Below are 6,000 nucleotides of genomic sequence, written 5' to 3'. Positions count from 1 at the left end.
ATCCCAAGAGGAAGGTGCTCAATGTAGTCCAGTGTTTGACAGGACACCATGGCAGACAGACACCATATGGTTTCTGTGGTGAGGAGGTTCATCTCCATCCCTCAAAGCCTTTAGACATGCACAGAGCTGAATGAGATCTTGCTGGCTGAGAACTTGGGAAAGCTCCCTCTAGTGAGACTGGGCAGGGTTGGCAGGGTGAGTGTGGGGACTTCTTTGAGGAGGCAACTGAGGAATGGATGGGTTGGGGTTTCCAGAGGCTTCAGAGAAGATATCTGGTCATTTAGGAACCATGATTCAGTGCTCCACCATGGGGATAATTTGCCAATAGAGATACTTCCATTCTGAGTGCTCTAGGCAGGGTTGGTCTGGCAAGACAGAAAACAGATCTTCCCATGACTCATGGGGATAAAAATTTGCCAAGGAAAACCAGATTTGTGCTCACAGAATGCAATGAGAATAACAGAGAGGGTTTAAAGGATTCTAGATGGAGGCTTAGCTGATGGCCCAGGACATAAAGGGACCAGATGGAGGACAGGCCTTTTGTACAAAGGTGTGATGGCCATCCCTATGGAACTCAGCAGGGACCACAAATTTTCAGCCTTAGACTGTCCTCAAAGCAACAACCACAAAATAGGAGTTTGGGGGGGCTTCTGTCTTGGAGACAAGAGCAGGTTTTCAGGTAGGCCTTCTTTGTCTGTAAATATTTGGGATCACCTAGCTGGGCCATCACCCTTCTAGAATTGCCAGCTCTATCTTCTCTCCTCAGTGAATGGGAGAGTGGGTGGGAGGGCATTCTCACCCAGCAGAAGACACCATATTCTCTCCATGAGACATCAGCCCCTCTCCTGGACAGGATCCCCTGGGGCCACACAGGCATGTCTAGATACCCATGCCCACATGGTGAAGGATGTATGTTTTGTGTTTTCTGACACACAACTCTCTGTCTTTGGCTGGGCCCACTTTTCGAAGCAGTTGGTCCATAGGCTCAACTCTGTTTTGGTAGAACAGGTCTGTCTCATGATGCAGCTGTGTTTATTGGCACAGATGTTGCCAGATCATCTCCACCCTATCCACTTTCAGCTACTCCATCTCCAAAGTTGTGGTCACTATCTCTTCAAACCACTTGGACTGGGCCTGGTTGTAGAAGACCACACAGCACATGAGGTCATTGCCAGCCTGTTTGGACCTCTTCCATGACTTCGTGATGTCCTCCTCTGTCTTATTGCTAAACTTGATCTCCAAATGCTGTCTCCATCTGCATGCCTCTCTGCTGCTCAGTGATGGCCTTCTGGGCCTTCTCCTCTGATGCATGGTGACTGGTGAATTGCTTGTGTAAGTCAGAGATGTGGTGGTCTCATTTTTCATGTCTTTCAAAACATTCTCATGAAAGTACATTACGGACTTCTCTACTCGATGTGAAGCTTGGTGGAGAACTTGAGATGAATTTCTGCTTCTCCTTCCAGCATCTTCATGACTTGGGTCCATGCTTTTCCCAGGGAGCCTTCTTCCTGTGCAGCAAAGGAGTTCTGAATGGTCTTAACCAAGTTCTTTGCAGTTTCTGCTTCAATTTTTATCCTCTCTCAGATGAATTGAGACATTTCTTTCTGCATTTGCTTGACTTTCAGTTGTTTTTGGAGCAGCAGTTTGAACCCCATCACAGTGTCACTATCTTGGGGTCCTTCTTATCAGCCCTGAAGTAGTCACAGTATCTCCACTCCCTTGGCTTCAGCATTTCCTGTTAAGCACTGTTTCTGGGTGATAGAATGTCATGCAATTTGTCACCTTTTCTGTGTGGTCAACTTGATTTTCAAGATTATGTCTTTTTTCTTTATTGCCTGAGGGACTGTCTTCCAAGTGGTCTCCTCTGTTGGTACTACTTTCCATTGAAATTTTATTTTGGTTTATTTATTATTTCATTTTAATGATTTCTTCTAGGTTTTCTTTCAGAATCTTCATCTCTTTATTTAAGTGTTGTTTCTTCTCTTTTATCTCCTGAAACATATCTCGATTTTACTACTCATATTGTGGAGCAGTTTCTTTCAAGTAAATTCTGAGATCATTGTCTGACATTTCTTCTACTTTGTTTTCAGTGGAATTATTGTCTGACATTTCTTCTACTGTGTTGTCAGTGTAATCTATCACTGAAACATCTTGGTTAATTTGGAGTGTTTTATTCCCCCTTTGTCGGGGTTTCTAGAGCCCCCAGCCTTAGACATGGTCAAGATGGCGCCTGACGCTGAGCCAAAAGCGGCCAGCTATACAGTAAACAACCAGCGAATTCCAATGATTGGCTAGTTAACAATGTGATTAGAGCATGCCCCCCCTCGTGTACCCATCCTGTGCCTGCAGCTGTCCGCGTTTATCTCGTGTACTCTCCCCTGATTGGTTGAAGTGTATATAAGCTTGGTAACCTCCTGGGCGCGGCGGCGGGAGTAGCTGAAGCCGGGAGTAGAAGGGAGTACGAGCGAGGGCGAGAGCCGAGAAGCGGAAGAAGCGGCCGGAGCGGGCGAGAGCCGAGCGGGAGAGGAGTGGAGTGCAAGAGAGGGAAAGAGAGCGAGAGAAGGGGACAGAAAAGAAGTAAGACTGTGTACAATAAACTTCCAAAGCTTCAGACGTTTGCCGTGTCTCTCTCTGCGGGCAGAGGGGACGCGACAGCTGGTGCCGAAACCCGGGAGGATAAAAAGGACAAGGTAAGATATCTTAAAATTTTTTAACAAGCTAAACCGGTTATAAAGAAGTCAAAAAAGGTAAACAGGTAAAGGAGAGGCGCCTCGACGTTCGCGGTATAGCGACTATCCGGATACGCGGAATGCGGTCCAGTTAAAGGGTATCAGGATACGCTATCAGCGGTCCTGGGGGCATGCGGAATGCGGTCTAATTAAAATAAAAATAAGGACACACGGAAGGTGGTCTGGTATCGGGACACGCCATCAGCGGTCCTGGCGCGTGGAACGCGGTCTAATTAAAGTAAAAGTAGAAACACGCTTGGAGCGGTCCAATTAGGTAGTACGTGAAAAGCCCCTATAAAAATTTTAATGCGCACTTGATAGTTTTCCCTTCAGTAATTTTGTTGATCCTGGCAGCTAGGCCACTGTTTGTTATTGTAATTGCCATAACTAAAGCTATTCAAATTAGTAACAATAGGGTCTGAATGCAGCAACCCCTCAGGGAACTTTTAAAAAACAATGGGACGCCATTGAGGAAAAAAAAAACAGCAAAGTAAGAAAAGCTGCTTAGTGTGCCACAAGGGGGATCTTCATGAACAGGATTTAATAGTAACAGAAAAGAACGCTTAAAGAGAATAAAGTGAGGAAAGATTGAGTAGTGGTGACCTAGAGAATAATTGCTCGGGAAATCTAAGAACAAGGGAAAAAAGGGAACTAAGTCTAACATAAAGAACCCCCAAAAGGAATAACCAAGTGGTAGTGAAAACTTAAGAACGAGGGGAAAAGGTAGGAGAAACCTAAGCCTAATAAAAAGAGCTTCAAAATCTGTAGAACCTGCCCGTATTTGAGGAGCAAATGGAGATACCAACAACCATTAGAAAAAACTTTAAAGAGGCAGTTAAGACTATGCAGAGCAGTGTTATTTGGAGAACAATGGCTAATTGGAGAGCTCAGCTGTTGAAACTGCTTGCAGAAACATAGTGGCAAGGTTTCCTGATAGAAATGTTAATAGGAGAAGGCCAATACGTTTCAATAGATGCACAAAATCAGCAGCAAGGAGATAATGCCCTAACAAAAGATAAGAGATAACTATAGTAAAATCTGTTACACCTTATGCCCCAGGGCTATGTCCAAGATGCAGAAGAGGAAGTCATCGGAATAGTGCCTGTCAGCCTATTAGAGATAGGGAGGATAATTTCCTAGGGTCGAATCCTGAACTTCAAAAAAACAGGAGACAGGGCCCTCCCCGGGGCCCGCAACAAATATACAGGGTAATTCAACAAGTTCCCCGACGGTGGTATCCTCCCACAGAGAAGGGGAGCGCAGGGCCACCTCAGGGAGTGCAGGATTGGACATCTGTGCCACCTCCAGACTCATATTAACCCCAGATATGGGGGTGCAGATGATTGATACCGACTGGCATGAAAAAATCCCACAGAACAGTGTAGGACTATTACTAGGTAGAGGTTCCTCAACACTAAAAGGACTTATAGTACACCCAGGGGTTATCGATCCTGATTTCACTGGACAAATAAAAGCCTTGGTCTCTTCACCAAAAGGAATTACGGTCATCTCTCCAGGGGATCGCATTGCACAAATGCTTATATTGCCCAGTCAACATTCTTTGTGGCCCAGTAAAAATACAAATAAAAGACAAGGAGGTTTTGGATCAACAGGAACCACTTTAATAAACCTTACTATGGATATGGAACAGAGGCCCCTCCTAAAATTAAAAGTGGGAAATATGGAATTTACAGGTTTATTAGATACGGGAGCAGACAAAAGTATTATCAGTGCAATGGTCTGGCCAAAGCACTGGCCATTGATCACAGCAGCTCAGAGCTTGAGAGGCTTAGGAGTAGCAGAAAGCCCCAATCAAAGTGCTTCCTCATTATCATGGAAAGATACAGAGGGACACACAGGAATATTTCAGCCATATGTCTGTAATGTTCCTATTAGCCTATGGGGACGAGATGTCTTGCAGCAAATGGATATGAAACTCACCACTGACCAGATTTACCAAGGGACTCCTGTAAGAAATATGTTACAAAATATGAATTATGATGATAAAAAAGGATTAGGAAGACATAGCCAAGGATCTACCCAACCACTGCCTTTACCTCCACCAAAAAATGATTCTCATGGATTGGGTTTTTCCTAGGGGCCACTGATAAACCATCAATCCCTATAATATGGAAAGATGATAAGCCTCGCTGGATTCCACAGTGGCCCCTAACAAAAGAAAAGCTAGAGGCAGCTCATAAGTTAGTACAAGAGCAGGTACAAGCAGGTCATTTACAACATTCTACCTCTCCTTGGAATACTCCAATATTCTTAACAAAGAAAAAATCAAGAAAATGGAGGTTATTACATGATTTAAGAGCCATAAACGAACAAATGTACCCTATGGGACCCATCCAATGTGGACTCCCTCTTGTCACTGCACTACCAAAAAATTGGCCTATTATTCTGGATTTAAAAGATTGCTTTTTCTCTATACCCTTACACAAAAATGATTGTTGGAGATTTGCCTTTACTTTGCCCTCTCTTAATCACACTCAGCCTGACCAGAGATTCGAATGGACTGTGTTGCCTCAAGGTATGGCTAACAGTCCTACTATATGTCAAATATACGTAGATAAAACGTTAACAACTACTAGACAAAAGTTTAAGAGATTGTTGATTTATCACTATATGGACGACATACTTATTTGCCATCCAGAAAAAGAAGTTTTGTTAGAAGCATTACAATTTATGACTCAAGCATTAGAAAAGAGAGGACTCATGATAGCCCCTGAAAAATTACAATTAGAGGAGATCCAAGAATATCTGGGTACAAGGTTCACTGCTACTACAGTCAGACCAACAAGGTTGACCATCAGGACAGATCAATTGAATACCCTGAACGATTTTCAGAAACTCTTAGGTGACATTAACTGGATCAGATCCTATTTAAAATTATCCACAGGGGAATTAAAACCTTTATTCGATATATTAAAAGGTAATCCTGACTTGAATTCCCCTAGGAAACTTACTCCCGAAGCACGGATATCCTTGCAGCTAGTAGAGAATAGACTTCAGCAGTGTTACGTTGATCGTTGTGATCCTACTCAACCATTAAGTTTAATCATAATCTCGGAGAAACATACCCCTTTTGGCATAGTTTGGCAAGGAGGACCTTTGCAAAGTATAAATCTCCCTAGCTCTCCGGCTAAAACATTGCAATCATATCCCCAAGCTATTGCTCAGGTAATATTCAAGGGAATAGAATCTTGCATTACTGTTTTTGGAATCCATCCGTCTATTATTATAACTCCTTATTCCACTCAGCAAA

General features: G+C 43.5%; 1 pseudogene; it reads right to left on the bottom strand.

The window, feature by feature from the left end:
• Positions 1–879: 879 nt before the first annotated feature.
• The window catches only part of LOC124989414 (growth arrest-specific protein 7-like), a 64,896-nt pseudogene continuing 59,775 nt past the window's right edge, over positions 880–6,000 (bottom strand).

This window comes from Sciurus carolinensis, chromosome 7, assembly GCF_902686445.1.
Source record: "Sciurus carolinensis chromosome 7, mSciCar1.2, whole genome shotgun sequence".
Taxonomy (NCBI): Eukaryota; Metazoa; Chordata; class Mammalia; order Rodentia; family Sciuridae; genus Sciurus; species Sciurus carolinensis.
This window is presented reverse-complemented; position numbering and strand designations above follow the sequence as displayed.